This window comes from Oncorhynchus gorbuscha, linkage group LG18 (genome assembly GCF_021184085.1).
Source record: "Oncorhynchus gorbuscha isolate QuinsamMale2020 ecotype Even-year linkage group LG18, OgorEven_v1.0, whole genome shotgun sequence".
Classification (NCBI taxonomy): Eukaryota; Metazoa; Chordata; class Actinopteri; order Salmoniformes; family Salmonidae; genus Oncorhynchus; species Oncorhynchus gorbuscha.
The window spans coordinates 6,597,199-6,617,277 of NC_060190.1; the positions used below are offsets into that span (position 1 = coordinate 6,597,199).

Genomic DNA, 20,079 nt, shown 5'->3' on the forward strand with positions numbered 1-20,079 from the left:
AGTTATTTATTAAACAAGGTTCTTTGTAGATCAGTCAGTCGGCATTCGCCTGCACTGTCGGCTGCAATGTTAAACAAGCCCATTAACGGCATGCCTTTTGATCACATGGTTTTTGTAAAGTTCATGCAGTCCATATGTAGGCGCAAGTCGGACAACTTTTGTCTCCATAATGCAACACACTTGAGCTGCTCGAACCATAGAGAATGATAGAGGCCTCTTGTGGCCAAAAGTCTGTGTTAGTATGGGAAGCACCATTGAGAGCTTCCACCATCTTAATGTAGTCAACTGGGTGGGACTTCCAACTTCATTGGCTGATCCCTCCTGAAGAAGAACAAAATGTACTACTTCAAAATGGAGATTGCCTCAATGGCGCTCCCAATGCAGTCACAGATGCTAAGATGGCAAAGATAAAGATGAGTCCTCTATCTATCTCTATGGCTTGAAGGTGCCCATTGTTTGTCTGTTTTTCAATGGCAGTTCTGCTTAATTTTAAGCTTGTCACACAGCTGGCTGGAAGCACCCCCTCCCTTTGTGGAGAAAGGGGAGGGGCATACTACAGTCACTCGCTCACTGATGTTTGCTTGTGTGTGTGTTTGACTGTGTATGCTTGTACACCTTTCTCCAAGTTAACTGTGATGCAGTAAGTTTTAGCAGTGAGGGGGAAAACAATTATAAAGAATAGGCAGTTTACTCCTGATTGGGTTTTCCCAATGGGGGGGGGGGGGCTTATATACAATGAATTGAATGTGCGAGACAGATTTTTAACATGGTGATTCAATCAAATAAATCACCCCCCCCCAAAACAAAAAATTAAGTGGTTCGCTATGGAAAGTGAATATAATCAATTCCAGAAAAACGCACAAGCCAGGAGATTAACCGAACCGAACAAATTAAATACAGTGGCTACACAATAAAACGTGTTAATATGATAAATAAAATTCCAGACATTTCAGGCATAAACATTTTAATCACATATATATTTTTAAAGACCTCTATTGGTCATTGGTGGAACTACAGTGGCACAAGCAGACATTTTAATTGAGAAAGATTTTGCCTGCAGAGGGGCCAGTGAGTCAAAATGGCCGACCTGAAAATAGCTCATAGGATGTACGAAAATAAGTAAATGTCAGTAAATGTAATTTTTCTCAATGATGAATAAGTTTGCATATGTTATTTTGGCACTGGATGTGTTTATTGATCACATACATTGTACATATAGTCCGACTAAATCACTTTAACCTATGACCAGAACAATTTAGCACTTGAAGCAGATGAGCATATTTTTTGTTCAGTCTGGCCTAAAACGAGTCTTACCTTTACGATTTAGATCCTAAATTTGAAGCCACAAAACTAACAAATCACCACTGTCTATAGGCATTTCGATTTTTAGACACTTATGTTGCTTTGCTACTATGAACAATTATAGCTTTTGAACAGTTTAAATGCTTAACAGCTACCAAGAGAGCCCACAGATCACAAGCACTGGAGTTTCAGATTACATTTTTCTAGGACGTGGGATGAATAAAAAAAAAAGTACAATACATAATTTCCACCAAAGATGTAATACTTTACTATAATTATAAACTGTTTTTAGTATACTTGTGTTGCCACTGTTCTTAAACAGACTCCTCCCACTTATGAATTCCACCCCTGCTCCCTTCATACTTCCCTCACCCTTCCCCCATCAGAAAAGACCACACCCATCCCCCTCTCCTTGCCATGTCAGAAAACAGTCTTTAGCTCTTTCACTATGGCAGTCTTGTGACTAATACTGTCTATTCTCCTAGTAGAGCAGGTAGTCTGTGAAAGTCTACACAAGTCTTTCATACCCTCAGGTGATTAGGTAGTCTGTGAAAGTCTACACAAGACTTTCTTACCCTCACAGATCTAAGAAAATCACGTTAGACCTGGTTCTGTTCTCTCTTCAACATATATAATTTCCTTCAACTTCTACTTACCTTGTTGAATTATAAAAAAAACTTCATAGACGACAGTATTCATACTGTACCCGATTTATTTTTTTAAAGCTACTCCTACCAGCTTTCACGTTGTTTTCTGTCATGGACGACATCTAGTAGGAGGTGCCTAGACTGCTCTCACGCACTCAACCCCCTCCCCTTGACTACGAAGGAGGAGGAGCTGGCAACACAGTGGTGGATGACTGACTGTAGTCGCTGAGAACAGTCTGCATGCACAGGTTTTGTTTTGGTGTTCTTTCAAGCCGGTGTGTCCGCGTCACTATCACGCTCATATTTACGTTTTTTTCTCCCTTGGTTCAGTTTGCGATCCTCTGCACATTATAAACCGATGTTGTGAGCGAGGAGCACATTCAGCTCGTGCGGATACCGGCTATTTCGCGGGAAACAGGCAGAATCCAGAAGCATCGGTGAGTTAGCTAGCATGCTAGCTGTCTTAACTGTTTTTACAGATCATTCCAACAGTTTTGTTTTTGTCTATTTAAAATGTGTCACTTTCTCTATAAAATGGACGTTTCATTTTTTTTCTGTCATGTTTTTGAACGAGTAAGTGTAAAACATTAGCTTGCGATGTAGACTGGTCTTGGCAGGGACATGGACGATAATTTTTTTTGAGGTGGGGTGAAGGGGGGCGCTAACTAGCTAACGTTAAGTGTTAGCAAAATCATTTGAGATTTTTGCCTATTGAGTAGAGAACTACAATTGTTTGTTTATATATATATATATATCACAAAATCAACCAAAATAGCGTTGCTATACTACACACACACACACACACCTTTAAATATATCTATTTCTTAAAAATGTGTGCATTTTTATATATATATATATATATATATAAACACACATACATATATATAAACACACATACATATATATATATATCTTTAAATATATATACATATATATGTGTATGTGTGTTTATATATCTACCAATATATATATATATATATATATATAAAAAAAGCACACATTTTTAATAAATAGATATATTTAAATATGTATGTGTGTTTATATATATATATTTTTTTTTAAAGGTGTATATTTAAAGTGTGTGTGTGTATACAAAGGTGTGTGTGTGTGTGGCACACACATTTTTAAAATATATATATTTTGGTAGATATATATATATATATGTTTAATGTCTGTCTATACACACACTTTAATAATAATATATGTATGTGTGTGTGTACATATCTACCAAAAAATGGCTGCAAATGTAATCATATTTAGTATTTCTTATGTATGCTTTGTATTTGGCTGTACATTTTTTGTTGTTGCCCAAAATGTTATGTTTCTTTGAAGACAAAAATGTGCTTTCATTGAAAAACATGTATCAAGTACAAGTGAATATTGCAAGCCTAGGCAGCTAAAGTGGTTTGTTTCACAGCGTAGCTTGTTGTCACGCTAACTACCATACTTTATATTTTTTGGTGTCAAAATTTGGAAATGCACACGCCATCTACAGGTTATAGTCCATCATAACCTAGCCCAGTGATTCTCAATTGATGGGTCGTGACCCAAGGAGGTTTTGAGTGGGTCGCGGATGTCTGGAGTGTTAAAAACACAAAAACTCTCGACTTAAACCAGGTAGAACATGTGTAGTATAGCAACGCTATTTTGGTTGATTTTGTGATCTAAAGCCAGTGAGTTTATTAACATTCTTAATCAAGGACATTGTCTATGCACTCAGGATCTAGACAACCCCATTGGTTGAGATGATGTGATCCCCTTCAACCTTGACAACTTCTTTATAACCATGACGGCCACCAAACATTGACAAAGTTGTGAGTGCGTGACACTGGGGCTATAACAATAAATGTTGCTTCTTGCTCTATAAATGAAGCAAGGAATTTGTTTCAAAAGGAATTGTCAATGATAGTAAATTAAAAGATTTATCAAATGTTTGCAGGGAAGCATGGAAGAAGCCTATGTAAGATTGGGTGATGCTGGAGGGTGTCAGATGAGATGTTGCAGTATTACGACGAAAGGGGTTATCTGGCTTAAATCGTTTTGGTAATCAGACTGATAGCCTCTTTTCAAGATCAGAATATTTGCAAATATTGTCAAGTTTGTAAATAGCCATCAGCCATTTCAGTTTCAAAACTAGCAACCAAACAAAGAGCTAGTAATGTCAAACTACCATGAGATATTGAGACAAAGTGTTGGTACACACACTATGGAAACACAGACACAACATTGAATGACAAAGGGGAAGAAATGGACAAGACTGGTCAGGATCTTTTCTTTAGAGCCACTGTATGAGGAGTCTTGCTCTAACATCAGCAATAACATGGCAAATGTATGAGTAGGGCATAAATACATTTAGCATATGTCTAATTCAGTACCAGTAGGAACTTTAGGAAGCAACCTTAATGTGACTGCAAAGTATTTCCTGACATTGTTACAAATTGGGGATCAAGCACGTGGAAAAAACCTACAGCAACTATGGTGGCCATTTTGAGTTGCTGCAATAATAAGTGGCACCATCAGATAATGTGGCAGCGCAGTGTTTGTGTGTGGGGGAGGGGAAGGGATAGTGAATAGTTAGCACTCAGCTAGCTGCATTAGCCTCCCAGGAAATACATAATAATTATGAACATAACTACATGATAACATTTTAGACAATCTGTTACTTTCAAAGTATTGGGTCTTTGAAGAATACTGCCATTTTTGTTCTTGTTGGCTGTGTATAAGGCATTTTGAATATCTGCTCCCAATGTGCTCTCTATTGCAATTGGAACATTCTTTCGTCTCAGGTCTACGGAAATAGAAATGATGGTGAACGACACAATTACTTTCCGTAACACGTTTTCATGACATTGGAAAGATTATTATCAGATTAGATGTGGGCATAGGCCTAGAATGAGCTTTTCTCCTTCTGTTTCCACACAGTCCTAAAATGAACAGTATTGTAAACTGTGTGACTTACATAGAGGGCAGACATCTCTCTTGGGGACATATTTTGCGCTGGAATTGGAATGCTCGTCTCGCTGTATGTACTAGCATACGTGAAAGGCTGTTCATGCTTGAAGAAACCTAGTGCACCCCTGGAAGCATCGTTTCAGGTAGGCCTAGATGTTTTTTACGCAAATTGTAATGAGTTTGGAACCACATTGGTTTTGAGGTAGTCTGTCTATTATTCTAACGTAAGGCGTACGTAGAATTACAGAATTAATAGGCAATCTCCTTTAATGTGAACTATTTCAAGTGGTTTTTGATAAATATTGAAACGCCTATTATTGGTTTAGGTTCTTATATATTTTTATATATTTTTGAACGTAAAAAAAAGTGTTTTTAATGTTCTAGCATTACTCTCCCCTCTTGTCTTGTTATTTTATCTCAACCCCCCCTGGCTTCTTAAAGTGTTACGGCCCTGGTTTGCTGTACTTTCCCACTCAGTACACAGTCAGTCTGTGAGTGACTGTGTTAGTGAGGGGGAGGGGTGTTCCTTCCAACTTCTCCTGTGTAGACCAATCGTTTACTGGATAGGTGTGCGTTTTTGTTTTGTATATTTGATCTATTGGTGCAACTTTCTGCGTGTGTGTTTTAGGCAAATTTGGGCTTTAAAAGTAAGTTATTTCAAGCACACTGAGTTAGTTCATGTTAATTTGTGTACAGACTGAGATTACATTCGTTCTGGGGGTTTTTCAGTTCCCTAGTGTAAAGTAGTTTATTACCTTGAACATTTCATTGTAAATATGAGTACCAGTAGTTCCAGTTTGTTCACACCAAGTGTGTGTGCCCCCTCATCCACTTTAGTCTCCCCTCTGAGGAGGATGGTACAGTCCTGCAGACAGTTATCCCTCCCCCATTATTTTTCCAGGCTTCCATATGCCTGCGGTTTTGGGGCTAGCTGAAAAGGAGGCAGAACTCAGGACAAAAGCTAGGTTTAGCCTACCTGTCCTTGCAGTTGTCATAGACTATGTTAATATTTTATATTGACTAGTTAATAGCTATTGGGAAAATTATTTTTGTTATCTCCGATTGTTTTGGCAATTCTCACATAGAAACTTCATTGGGAGGTTTTTACATTTGTATCACAAATCATATGGTGAAAGTGTACATTTAAGGCCTTTTTTTTAACCTATACATGCTTCCTGTAAGACTATGATCTATGAACCATACATGATATTTCGGAATGTACACATACTCCATATTTGAGAGAACAATATAAGGAGGAAGATGTTGTCTGGATCATGCACGGTTCACAAATCATCGTGTCTTACAGGAGGCGTGTATCGGCCTGAAAAGGGCCTAAATTGGCCACTTTAATCAGGATTTTTCTCAAAAATGGTTCGTGATACAAATGTTAAGTATTTTCAAACATTTTTAATCCCAATGAAGTTCTATGTGAGAATTACCAGAAAAATCTGATGTACCCAAAATATTTTTCACTGATGTGGAATCGCCTTATTGCTAGATGAACTACCTTTGTAATAATACATCATTGTTGAATAATTATCTAATGTTAATAAACCATATGCACATTTTTGTCAGAAAAAACAGGTAAGCGTTATTGTGTCATCCTAGTTTCAGATAAATAACTTTGTAGAAATGACTAAGTTTTTCATATATAACGATAGCATGGCGAGTTTCTCCACATAGACACTATTTTGAATTTGGTTAACAAAGATGTTGTTGAGTTTATTTTGGTTAATATTTCAATCTGGTCCAACAAGACAGTTAACTGTTTGTGGTAGTATTGGACTGTAACTGGTTCGAAACAATCACTCTTTCACCTTCTGTCAAACCAAGATGTCTGCCTCAAGTGACCTCACCAACCCTGATCAGTCATACCCAACCTGTCTCGGGACCCAGAGTATGATCTAGTCTTATAATAATATATACCATTTAGCAGACTTTTATCCAAAGCGATTTACATCAGTGTGTGCATACATTTTAATGTGGATGGCCCTAGAGGGAATCAAACCCACAACCCTGCGACACTCCTTGATCAACCAGTTTCAGAATCGAACAGCCAGTCAGTCTATGGATGAACTATAGAGATCAGCTGGAGATAATCGCTGGTAGCACATAACCCAAGGGAGGGACTGACACCAATGCAGCACAAATATGAGAAATGTGCAATCAGTTCTGTGTGGGCAATCAGTAGCAAAGCAAGGAACCCCTGTCTGGCCTGGGAGGAAAACAGTCTCCAGATACTCACTTCATCGGTGCTTTGTTGTACAGTTTAAGCCTTCAAATTTTAGACATTACAATAATCGGAATACCATTCAGATGCCTGTATTATGTGATTCCATTAGTTTTTTTGCATCGTGGAAGGTATTTAGTTCAGAAGTATGAAAGCTGAGAATACCATTTGTGTGCGTAGTATTTGAAAATATGTGTTATGTACTTCATCTCAATCCGGAAATATTTAGGCTAGTGAGTGAGGTTGGACCACTTGAAGACTGCTTCCACGTTGTGACTGTTGCTGTGAGTCGCTACAGAACTGTCGTGTGGGGGATGGGCAGCATAAAAAACGGGAGCAACATTTCACTCAAGATAGCCTACACATAACAGGATTTGTGGAGTAACATTTGTGTGAAGGCCTACAGGTCAAGTCTATAACAGAACTATAAGGTGCAGCCACTCCACCCCACCCTTGAACGTTTTACACGTTCATGTGATAGACATCTTTAATGGTACTTTACATAACAGAAATATAGGCCTAACACCAGCATAACGTCTTGTACTAGCCTAATCCCATTTGTGGTCAGTTAGCAATGTAGGCTAGTCACTTACATATATTTATCTAATATGCCTGTAGGCTAATGTAGGAAACGTATGCCATATATCACTCCTTGTTCTGGATCCCCGGGGCTATTCATGCCAGAATTCTTCAAAACTGAAGGTCGGGGTTAACACTGTAAAGTAGGAAGTAGAGTATTGAATGATTCTTCCCTTGTCTAAATAACATTGCTCAAACTGGTTTCAGCAGGTTCTAGCTGGTTCCTTTTACACTGCATCTGGATTGGCTAACGACCTGATTGAGAGAGCAGGGGGAGGAACGTGTTCCCAATGTGGTCTTGAGTCAATATTTATGTTAGTCTTTGGTGGTTTGGACATTTCATGAATCATTTATTGTTTTATATTCCAAGGTCATTTAAACAGGTGGTTATTTAAATACTTAAAACATTTTTATGTATGTGTGTGTCAAAATGTCTGATGTACAAACTTGAGAGAAATTATGTGTTTATTGTCAGTGAGGAACGCATGAACCAACCTACATTATGGATGAGGCCTAATCAGGCCTAATTATAATTTATAACAATTATTATTATGCTTCTCACAGGAGTCATTCACATAAAGCCATGCACTGATATTGAATAAAATACTTCATGGCACTCATTAGACCAGTAAAGAATATTATGTACAGTCTTGCAGATCTATAATAAGTGTCTATAATAAAAGTGTTCACAGAACCCCCAGGGTGTAATGTAGCGGTATATGTACTGTGTTGCTCGGGTCTAATGATTGCACCACTATCAGTTACTAGTATAGGGCCCTATAAAATCTGCATTGAGGAGAACAAGGACAGAATCACGGAATCCAGATATTAAAACAGAATTGATCAATATTCAAAAAACTTGGTAGGAAATCAACTAAATGTATTGAACTTATTAGAAAATCCATTAAATTGCTCAAATTAATCATAAAACATTTCCTGCACTTTCTGAAAAGATACAGAGGGGCATTCCTGTATGTGTGTGTGTGTGGTGCGTGCATATGTCTACACTTTGTTGCAATTAGCGATGATGCTAATGATAACCTTCTTCTGATAGCGATGGAAAGGCTTTCCTTAAACAACTAAATGTTAACTACAAAGTAATATGCCTAGCTGGCAGAATGATATCATGATTATTTGCATCAATCCAGTGGCCATTTTGTTTTGCACACACTGCAAAGTGCGAGAGAAATGTTGCTAACCAAACAAAGGTCACTTGCTGGTGTATTAATGGGTAACTACACCCCAAAATCAAAATGTCTTCTATTTTTCTCAGACCTCGAGTGGTCTCCTGATGAGGTTTAAGCATAGTTGTGGACTTAGAATATCCAATTTTTTGTTTTTCTATAAATAAATGTGTGGTTTTTGAGAGCGAAAACCTGGATAATCCCCGTGGGGGGGCAACTGAATTTGTGGAAAAAACTAAACGAATCAGGCAAAAAATAAAACATATTTTATAGTAGGCTACTTCGACATATTATTTTTTGTGGTAGCTCGTTAGCAAGGAGCTACCACATAGGGCACTATAAAATATGTTTTATTTTTTGCCTGATTCGTTTAGTTTTTTCCACAAATTCAGTTGCCCCCCCACGGGGATTATCCAGGTTTTCGCTCTCAAAAACCACACATTTATTTATAGAAAAACAAAAAATTGGTAGCTTGTGGTAGCTCGTTAGCAAGGAATTTCTCGAATTGTCAGCAATATTTGGACTTTCAACATACAATTGATTTTAGACAGATTGGGTAGTTCAACTTGGAATAGAACAACCTTGTGGATAAAGATGCCAGGGATTTTGGGGGGTTTGGCAGGGTTATAAATCTAAATTACACATCACAAAATCTAATTTATGACAAGATTACACATCAATCTTATTTGCTTTGAAGATACTTGAGGAACTCTCGTTGTTTTTTAAAATCCACGATAGACAAGAGGGAGACTGAAATAAATCAAGCCCAAGGCATTTTTTTTATGACAATATAGGTCAGTTGTTTGTATTGGTTCAGACAAAACTAGATGAGACTTAGTTACATAAGGCCTGTTATGTTGTCAGCTTTATGTAAAAACAAAAACAGTGATCCGGAGGCTACCATATACACAGGGTGGGTGCCATGCTTCAAAAATTTGTTGCGGATTGAAGGCTAGATGTGACCAATGTTCTCGCTAAGCTGCGCTCTTGCACTCAGTATTTCGTACTTGCACACAGTATTTCTGGCAGTGCGGAACACAGGAAACAGAAGCCTGTGCAGATCCACGCATGGTGTGTCATGCCGATGGGATTCGATCTTGCAACCTTTCGGTTACTAGTCCAACGCTCTAACCACTAAACTACCTGCCGTCCCACCGTTCTGACCCTGAACAAGGCAGTTAATCCACTCTTCCTAGGCCGTCATTGAAAATAAGAATTTGTTCCTAACTGACTTGTCTAGTTAAATAAAGGTAAAAAACAACAAACAAATGCAACTCCCATCTGGTTGAACATTCACTTAAGGTCACCCAGCCTTTTGGACAGCTCTCAATTGTATTTTATATTGAATTTAATTCTTAATTTAACCAGGTAGGCCAGTTGAGAACAAGTTCTCATTTACAACTGCGACCTGGCCAAGATAAAGCACAGCATTGAGTATTGTTTTTGTCACAAAGCACCTAATCAGAGGGAACATTGGACCGACAGGGTAACAATTGGAAGTGGGATGGACGCTAAAGACTTGGGCTTTCCTACAAACCCAGAATTTGTGAACAATCGTTATTGTGTGAACAATTCGGACAGCTGTCATTAATTTAGCCCTTCTTTAACTACTAGAATATAGAGTAACAATGCCAAGCTTGACTGAATTCTAGAGGCACTCTGAGGTCAATAGTCAAGTTCTAAGGAGAACCCCAATGGTGAAAAAGAGGACACAAAGCTCAGTGAGTAAGATACTGGAGTAGGTCTGTAAACTGCATGAGAGCTGAAAAAGCATGGAACGTCTCTGTTCAAGTCAGTATCTCAGTCAAAGAGTCAGCGATCTTTCGGTTTCATTGATAGCGATAGGTTATGAATTGCGATCTTTCGGTACAATCCCCATTGTATGTATAATTATGGTAAGAATAAAATGATACCTTAAAGTAGGAGGAGTTTAATCTCTAGTCCTCCTGCACAAGTGAATGTTTCAGCCAACAGCTGCCAAGTGCTAAACCTGGCTGCGCACAGCAGCAGCACTGGCAGACATTTTGAGTTTCTGCTGGCAGTCCTCACGCAGTCTATCAAAGAGGAAGGGAGTGGGGGATGGGCATACTACGCAGTGAGCTATTAGCTGGCTAGTGTTCTACTGAATAACTGTAATATCATCAGCATTTTTAAATGATCTATTTTAGGTTTCATCTTGTAATCCAAGAAATATGCAAGAAACAGAAAACATAGTTTACCCCTTCTTGAGAGTCAGGACTATCATATTTTTTTATGCATGTTCGCTTTATCATTGCATTGCTATTGCCATTAGTGATTTATAGGCCTTTTTAATTAAGTAAAACTTATTTATATATTTTTATACTTATCACTTCTCAGAAATGGTGTTTTCACCTGTGTTACTTGTGTATCTTTTCTATCTGTAGTGTGCTCAGCTGCCATAATATTCCATACCGGTGTTCAGGTACAAGGAACATGATTGATCCCTGTATTGATTTATATTTGTCAAATTGTACAACTCGCAAACATTGATACATTTGATTATGGTGTCTAAGGTTATGTACTCTCTCAGGCGTTTTTTGATCATAACAGTTAAAGGTCCTTATTTTCATTTGCGTTCTTATTTTAGGACAGAAGTAATCTAGATATCTGGTGGTTAATTAAACGGTCCTCTCTAGCACCCTCTCTAGTTGGAGAAAAATATTCTCCCCCTTCCTCTGTCAGAATGGTTTAGTCCTAGCTAGGCTGTAATTTTCCATGTAGCTACAGACTGCTAGTGTGGGGGAGGGGTGGTGCTAAGTGTGTCAGGCTGTGCACTCTGTACTGACTGCGCTGCTAGCCTGTTTTTTTTGCGTGCCAAAAACCAAACTCTGTGCTGCATGCTTCTGCCAAAGTTACAAAAAAAGTATATTTTGCTTTTGTTTTAATAACTTAAGATGGCCACCCTGGGGTAAATCCCAAAGGGAGAAAATCCTTTTGTTTCCATCCTTTTGTTCTGAGTGTGTTACACTGTGCAGTTTCTCAGCCTGTGCTGGGTCAGTGTTGCCTGTGCTGGCTGTCTTGAGCCACGATGCTGAGATTGATGGTTTCACTGTGCGCACAGCCTTGCACAAGAACACTCTATGCTGAAACAGATGGAACAGTCCAACCTTAGTCCCCCCTCACCCTCCTGCTTGTTTTCTTCCTCCCTCTGCTGTTGCTAGTACAATCAACACAGCCAATCGAATCACTCGTACGACCACTGTCCAACGGAAGGCCTTCTTCTCCATACTACTCCTGTTCAAGGTTTACTTGAATTTCTTTATTTTTTTGAAGACTGTTGTACAGCTATAATGATGTTGCTCGGTTCTGACTATGATTGTTGGCCTACATTTCAGTATTTAACTTAGCCATTGTTCTATATATATCTTTAACGTTAAGTAGTGTTATGCTAACCACGATTCCGAAACAGATAATATACGTTTTTTTTAGAATATGTTATTTAAACAAACATTTTTTTTTTACAGAAGTGCTGTATTTGTGTTTTGTAGAAAATATTTGTATATATTTACTGTCGTAAAAAAGTATAATTTTTGACATTTAGATTGTCATGCACTGCTATTTACGTGTGAGAACATGAGAGGGTTGGGGGAGAATGTTAGAAGCCTTAAGTATTGTTTTCGCAGCAATGCTTTGCAACCAGTCCGAATGTGTAAAAATCTTTGTCTGACAAGTGAAAAAGGTATTGAATCATCATTGGCACCGGAATAAGAACAGGAGCTTTAACAGGAGGTAATATCTTTATATCTACCAATATTTTCTCATATTGTTTTCTTGGCTAATGGATTATTATGGGAATCTATAAAAAAACGAGCGACCAGACCACAAACTGGCTCTGATCAATACTGGGATATGAACACTGATCAAAGTTCATGTTGCGCTGGCTCCTCCCGCCTTAATTGAAAAACACACCTGGGGTTTGAAAGGTATAGGGGCGGCAGTTAGTCTCGTGGTTAGTGTTGGGTCAGTAACTGAAAGGTTGCTGGTTCAAATCCCAGAGCTGACAAGGTAAAAATCTGTCGTTCTGCCCCTGAACAAGTCGGTTAACCCGCTGTTCCCTGGTAGGCCTTCATTGTAAATAAAAACTTGTTTTAACTGACTTCCCTAGTTAAATAAAGGTTCAATACGAAATGTAAAATCATCTTGGATGGAGTCCAATTAACAAAAGTTTCATTATTCAGATGCTGTTGTTTGGCCACATACCCCTCTAGAATTGTTATGAGCTATGAACAGAACACAGTAGTAGTCAAGTACTACTAGCCTAGTAAATCACTAGTGTTGGTCAGAGGAGACAAACATTACCAAAGAGATAGAAGCAAGGACAAAATGGTGATGAGGAGTCTTTTTTTACTTCAGTTTGGAGGTATACAGCGGACAGTTTATCATCTATGGCATCAATCATCTATGGCCCACATCAATCAGTAAATGCTGTAGTATATAGTACAGTGGAGGACTAGCTTGAACCGCATAATGGGAGCTTCAGGAGAAAATATACCCAAACTAAATACATTTAACCTAATTGATCACCATAAATTAACACAAAATGATTTGGGATGGATGAGGAAGTAGATCATAACTACTTTGAAAAAGAAACTTATCCTACTTTTTATACAAATAAAAACCAATGAAACAGCCTGTGCAAAATTGGCATACAGAGCAGATAACATTAACATGAAGGTGATGTAACTTGATACACTGTTGTACTACAGTGGATTGGATAAGTGTTCAGTTAGCAGTGTGTGATGGCTCAGTCTAGCTGGCTGTTCAAACAGCAGAGTTGGCGGACATTTTGTTTTTTCTGCAGTGAATCCGGAACACGTGTAATGAAAGAGGAATGGTCAGGGAAAGCCTACGCACAGTTTGCAGTAACATTGGAATGTTAACAGAGCTGTTGTAACACAGCAGTGATTTTATTAGTTTTGTATCAAGGTAACTCATATCAGAGATGAAAAAATAACATGTTAATAATTATTATAGTAAAGTTATGAGGCAAAATGTTACCGAACATATTATTTTTCATCTTCCATTCAAAGGACATTTTGGTCAAATAAGTATCTCAATCAAAGTGTCAGCGTTCTTTTGATTTCTTTGTTCGCAATAGGAGTCCATAGAACAGACAAAGAATGTAATAAATTGCGATCGTTCGATACATTCCCTATTTTATGTATAATTATGCAAAGAGTAAAATGATACCTAAAAGTAGGAGGAGTTTAAACTCTTGTCCTCTTGCTCAAGTTGATGTTTCAGTCAACAGCTGCCAAGTGCTAAACCTGATTGTCCACTGCACCAACACTGGCAGACATTTTGAGTTTCTGCAGGCAGTCCTCACACAATCTATGAAAGAGGAAGGTAGTGGGGGATGGGCATACTATGCAGTGAGCTATTAGCTCGCTAGTGTTCTACTGAATAACTGTAATATCAGCAGCAATTTTAAATGATCTAATTTTGGGTTCATCTCATAATCCAAGCACTATGGAAGATACAGAAAACAGGTTAGACCTGTCTCTCAAGAATTATGTTTTTATTGGTGTTTACTTTATCATAGTATTGACATTGCCATTAGTGATTATAGGCCTATTAACTACTTAAAAATACTTATTTCTAAACAATTATCATCTCACTTTCTTCTCTGAAATTCAAATTCAAATCACATTTTATTTGTTACATGCACCGAATACACCAGGTGTGTATACCTTACAGTGAAATGCTTACTTACAAGCCCTTAACTAACAATGCTTTAACTTCTTGCATCGAGCCATCCCGGATCCGGTATCGTGACTACAGCCTCAAGCTCATTACCATAACGCAACGTTAACTATTCATGAAAATCGCAAATGAAATGAAATTAATCTATTTGCTCTCAAGCTTAGCCTTTTGTTAACAACACTGTCATCTCAGATTTTCAAAATATGCTTCTCAACCATTGCAAAACAAGCATTTGTGTAGCAGTATTGATAGCTAACGTAGCATTTAGCGTTAGCATTCAGCAGGCAACATTTTCACAAAAAAACAGAAAAAGCATTCAAATAAAATCATTTACCTTTGAAGAACTTCGGATGTTTTCAATGAGGAGACTCTCAGATAGCAAATGTTCAGTTTTTCCTGAAAGATTATTTGTTTAGGACAAATTGCTCCGTTTTCTGCGTCACGTTTAGCTACGAAAAAAAACCTTTATCCAGGATTGTGTAAATCTATCCGCAAGCTCATTAGCATAACACAACGTTAACTATTCATGAAAATCGCAAATGAAATGAATCTATTTGCTCTCAAGCTTAGCCTTTTGTTAACAACGCTGTCATCTCAGATTTTCAAAATATGCTTTTGAACCATAGCTAAACAAGCATTTGTGTAACAGTATTAGTATTAGCCTAGCATAGGATGCCTCTATTTCAGCATGCAACATTTTCCACAAAAACCAGAAAAGAATTCAAATCAAATAATTTACCTTTGAAGAACTTCAGATGTTTTCAATGAGGAGACTGTTAGATAGCAAATGTTCCGATTTTACAAAAAAATTATTATTTGTGTCGACTAATCGCTCCGTTTTGTTCATCACGTTTGGTTAAGGAAAGAAAAAAGTAATTAAAACGCAAACTTTTTTCAAAATTAACTCCATAATATTGACAGAAACATGGCAAACCGATGTTTAGAATCAATCCTCAAGGTGTTTTTCACAAATCTATCGACGATAAAATCCATCGTGGCAGTTTACTTTCTCTTCTGAAGAAATGGAACGCGCATGGACCTACAGATTACGCACACAGGACACTTGGCGGGACACCAGGTAAATGTAGTCTCTTATGGTCAATCTTCCAATGATATGCCTACAAACACGTCACAATGCTGCAGACACCTCAGGGAATAGACAGAAAGCGCAGGCTCATTCCTGGCGCATTCACAGCCATATAAGGAGACATTGGAACACAGCGCCTTCAGAATCTGGGGCATTTCCTGTATGAAACTTCATCTTGGTTTCTCCTGTTGCATTAGTTCTGGGGCACTCACAGATAATATCTTTGGAGACGTCAGAGTTTTGTCTTTCCAAGGCTGTCAATTCCATGCATAGTCGAGCATTTTTTCGTGACAAAATATTGCGCTTTAAACGGGCACGTCTTTTTATCCAATAATGACACAGCACCCCCATAGGTTCAAGAGGTTAAGACGTTTTAAGAAAAATAAGGATTAAGTAAAAATGTAAAATATTGTCACGCCTTGGTCTTAGTATTTTGTGTTTTCTTTATTATTTGTTCAGGCCAGGGTGTGACATGGGGTTATTGTATTTTTCGTATTGGGGTTTGTAGTATTTGGGGATTGCGGCTGAGTAGGGGTGTTGTATAGGCTTGGCTGCCTGAGGCGGTTCTCAATCAGAGTCAGGTGATTCTCGTTGTCTCTGATTGGGAACCGTATTTAGGTAGCCGGGGTTTCACTGTGTATTTCGTGGGTGATTGTTCCTGTCTCTGTGTAGTTTCACCAGATAGGCTGTAATTAGATTTCACGTTCCGTTTGTTGTTTTGTATTTTGTAATAGTTATTTCATGTCTCGCAATCCTTCATTAAAGATCATGAGTAACCACCACGCTGCATTTCGGTCCGACTCTCTTTTGACAAACGAAGAACGACGTTACAGAATCACCCACCACACTCGGACCGAGCAGCGTGTTAACAGGCAGCGACAGCTTGAACAGCGAAGGGAGGACGTTATGGACAGCAGAGGCTTGGAGTATACGACGTGGGAAGAAATAGACATGTGGGCGGCCGACCCAGAGAGAATGCCGGAGCCCGCCTGGGATTCGCTGGAGCAGTGCGAAGAGGGCTATAGGCGAATGGAGTCGAAAAGAAAGACACGGCGGAGCAGAGCGAAACCCGAAAGTCACCCCCAAATATTTATTGGGGGAGGGCTCAGGGAGAGAGTAGCAGAGTCAGGAGTCAGACCTGAGCCTACTCTCCCTGTTAATTGTGAGGAGCAGCGATCAAAGGACTTCTGGACTTGGGAGGAGATATTAGACGGAAAAGGACCCTGGGCTCAGCCTGGAGAATATCGCCGTCCCAAGGAAGAACTAGAGGCGGCTAAAGCGGAGAGGTGCTGGTATGAGGAGGCAGCACGGCGACGCGGATGGAAGCCCGAAAAGCAGCCCAAAAAAAATATGGGGGGGGGGGGCTTAAAGGGAGTATGGCTATGCCAGGTAGGAGACCTGCACAAATTCCCTGTGCTTACAGATGGGCTAGAGAGACCGGGCAGACACCGTGTTATGCTATGGAGCACACGGTGTTTCCAGTGAGGGTGCATAGCCCGGTGCGGTTCATACCAGTCCTTCGTTTTGGCCGGGCTAGAGTGGGCATCGAGCCAGGTAAGGTTGGGCAGGCTCGGTGCTCAAGAGCTCCAGTGCGCCTGCACGGTCCGGTCTATCCAGAGCCACCTCCACACACCAGTCCTCCGGTAGCAGCTGCCCGCACAAGGCTTCCTGTGCGTGTCCTCGATCCTGTAGCACCAGTTCCAGCACCACGCACCAGGCCTTCTGTGCGCCTCGCCTGTTCAGCACAGCCAGAGCCTTCCTTCCCTCCTGCGCTGTCGGAGTCTCACGCCTGTTCAGCGCTATCAGAGCCTTCCTCCTCTACAGCGCTGCCGGAGCCTCCTGCCTGTTCAGAGCAGCCTGAGCTGCCAGTCTGCAGGGAGCTGTCAGTCTGCAAGGTGCTGTCAGTCTGCATGAAGCAGCCAGAGCTGCCAGTCTGCAAGGAGCTGTCAGTCTGCAAGGAGCTGTCAGTCTGCAAGGAGCTGCCAGTCTGCAGGGTGCTGTCAGCCTGCATGAAGCAGTCAGAACTGTCAGCCTGCATGGAGCAGTCAAAGCTGTCAGTCTGTTCGAAGCACCCAGAGCTGTCAGTCTGCATGAAGCAGCCAGAGCTCTGTCTGCAAGGAGCTGCCAGTCTGCAAGGAGCTGTCAGCCTGCATGGAGCAGCCAGAGCTGTCAGTCTGCAAGGAGCTGTCAGTCTGCATAGAGCAGCTAGATCCGCCAGTCAACCAGATTCTTCCAGATCTGCCAGTCTCTTCCAGATCTGCCAGTCAACCAGTCTCTTCCAGATCTGCCAGTCAACCAGTCTCTTCCAGATCTGCCAGTCAACCAGTCTCTTCCAGATCTGCTAGTCAACCAGAATCTTCCAGATCCGCCAGCCAGCCAGGATCTACCGGAGCCAGCCAGGATCTGCCTGAGCTTCATCTCATCTCTACTGGGCTTCATCTCAGTACTGGGCTTCATCTCAGTACTGGGCTTCATCTCAGTACTGGGCTTCATCTCAGTACTGGGCTTCATCTCAGTACTGGGCTTCATCTCAGTACTGGGCTTCATCTCAGTTCCGGGCTGCCCCTCAGTTCCGGGCTGCCCCTCAGTTCCGGGCTGCCCCTCAGTCCCGGGCTGCCCCTCAGTCACGAGCTGCTCCTCAGTTCAGTGGGGTTCTGGGTGAGGACTATTAGGCCATGGTCGGCGGCGAGGGTGGATTATCCCAGGACGCGAAGGGGAGGAACTATGACTTTAATGGAGTGGGGTCCACGTCCCCAGCCGGAACTGCCACCATGGACAGACGCCCACCTTAGAACCCGACTCTCTTTTGACAAACGAAGAACGATGTTACAAATATAAGTAACAAATAATTAAACCGCAACAGTAAAATAACAATAGTGAGGCTATATACAGGGGGTACCAGTACAGAGTCAATGTGCGGGGGCACCGGCTAGTCGAGGTAATATGTACATGTAGGTAGCATTAAAGTGACTATGCATTGATAATAAACAGATTAGCAGTAGCAGTATCAGCAGTGTAAAAGAGGGGTCTAGGTAGCACTTTCATTAGCTGTTCAGGAGTCTTATGGCTTGGGGGTAGAAGCTGTTAAGAAGCGTTTTGCACCAAGACCCTGTCGATGAGAATGGGGGAATGCTCGGTCCTCCTTTTCCTGTAGTCCACAATCATCTCCTTTGTCTTGATCACGTTGAGTGAGAGATTGTTGTCCTGGCACCACACGGCCAGGTCTTTGACCTCCTCCCTATAGGCTGTCTCATCGTTGCCAGTGATCAACACTGTTGTGTTGTCTGCAAACTTAATGATGGTGTTGGCATTAGTGAACAGGGAGTACAGGAGGGGACTAAGCACGCACCCCTGTGGGGCCCCCGCGTTGAGGATCAGCATGGCAGATGTGTTGTTACCTACCCTTACCATGTGGGGCAGCCCACCAGGAAGTCCAGGATCCAGTTGCAGAGGGAGGTGTTTAGTCCCAGGGTCCTTCGCTTAGTGATGAGCTTTGAAGGTACTATGGTATAGAACGCTGAGCTGTCGTCAATGAATAGCATTCTCACATAGGTGTTCCTTTTGTCAAGGTGGGAAAGGATAGTGTTGAGTGTAATAGAGTTTGCGTCATCTGTTGGGGCGGTATGCAAATTGGAGTCGGTCTAGGTTTCTGGAATAATGGTGTTGATGTGAGCCATGACCCGCCTTTCAAATCACGTCATGCCTACAGACGTGAGTGCTACAGGTCGGTAGTCATTTAGGTATGTTACCTTAGTGTTCTTGGGAACATGGACTATGATATGCTTGCAATATGTTTGTATTACAGACGGTCAGGGACAGGTTGAAAATGTCAGTGAAGACATTTGCCAGTTGGTCAGCGCATGCTTGTTAACGCAGATGAAAAACACACAACAGGTTAACATTCACAAGGCCGCAGGGCCAGACGGATTACCAGGACATGTACTCCTGTGTATCTTTTCTGTCTATAGTGTGCTCAGCTGCCCTAATATTCCATACTGGTCAGGGCTCGATATAAATGCTTGTCCTCTTGTCCAGGAAAATATTTTTTTTTTTAAAATTGTCGGACAAGAAGAATATAGATTTAAGTTGTCCGTATGGACAAGTAAAACAAATCACAATAAATTCACAATATCAAACAAGGAGGGCCCTGATACAATATTCAATAGACAATGGCTTAATATTAAAATCTATTTTTCATGTACATAAATAATAAAGACTACATGTCATAGGGTAGGTGACATGCACATTGGCTACAGCCTTGTGTCCAAGCCTATGCTTACATGAGGGAGACGCCAGAAAATGTAGCAAAGTTTTAATGAGATTTTTAATTTCATAAATATAGGCAAAGCGGCCGTCTAGTTTGACAAATATTTT

At 40.4% G+C, this 20,079-nt stretch overlaps 1 protein-coding gene across 3 annotated transcripts in view; it reads left to right on the forward strand.

Moving 5' to 3' along the window:
- Nucleotides 1-2,076: 2,076 nt before the first annotated feature.
- LOC124002484 (activating transcription factor 7-interacting protein 1-like) overlaps nucleotides 2,077-20,079 on the forward strand; it is a 57,169-nt gene continuing 39,166 nt past the window's right edge. The window contains exon 1 of one of the 3 annotated variants that reach the window (XM_046309903.1): nucleotides 2,077-2,386. The gene's annotated coding sequence lies outside the window, so the exon portion shown is untranslated. Of the gene's footprint in view, nucleotides 2,387-12,085; nucleotides 12,159-20,079 lie in introns of those variants that run through there. The other 2 variants (XM_046309907.1, XM_046309905.1) reach the window with 2 other exon arrangements.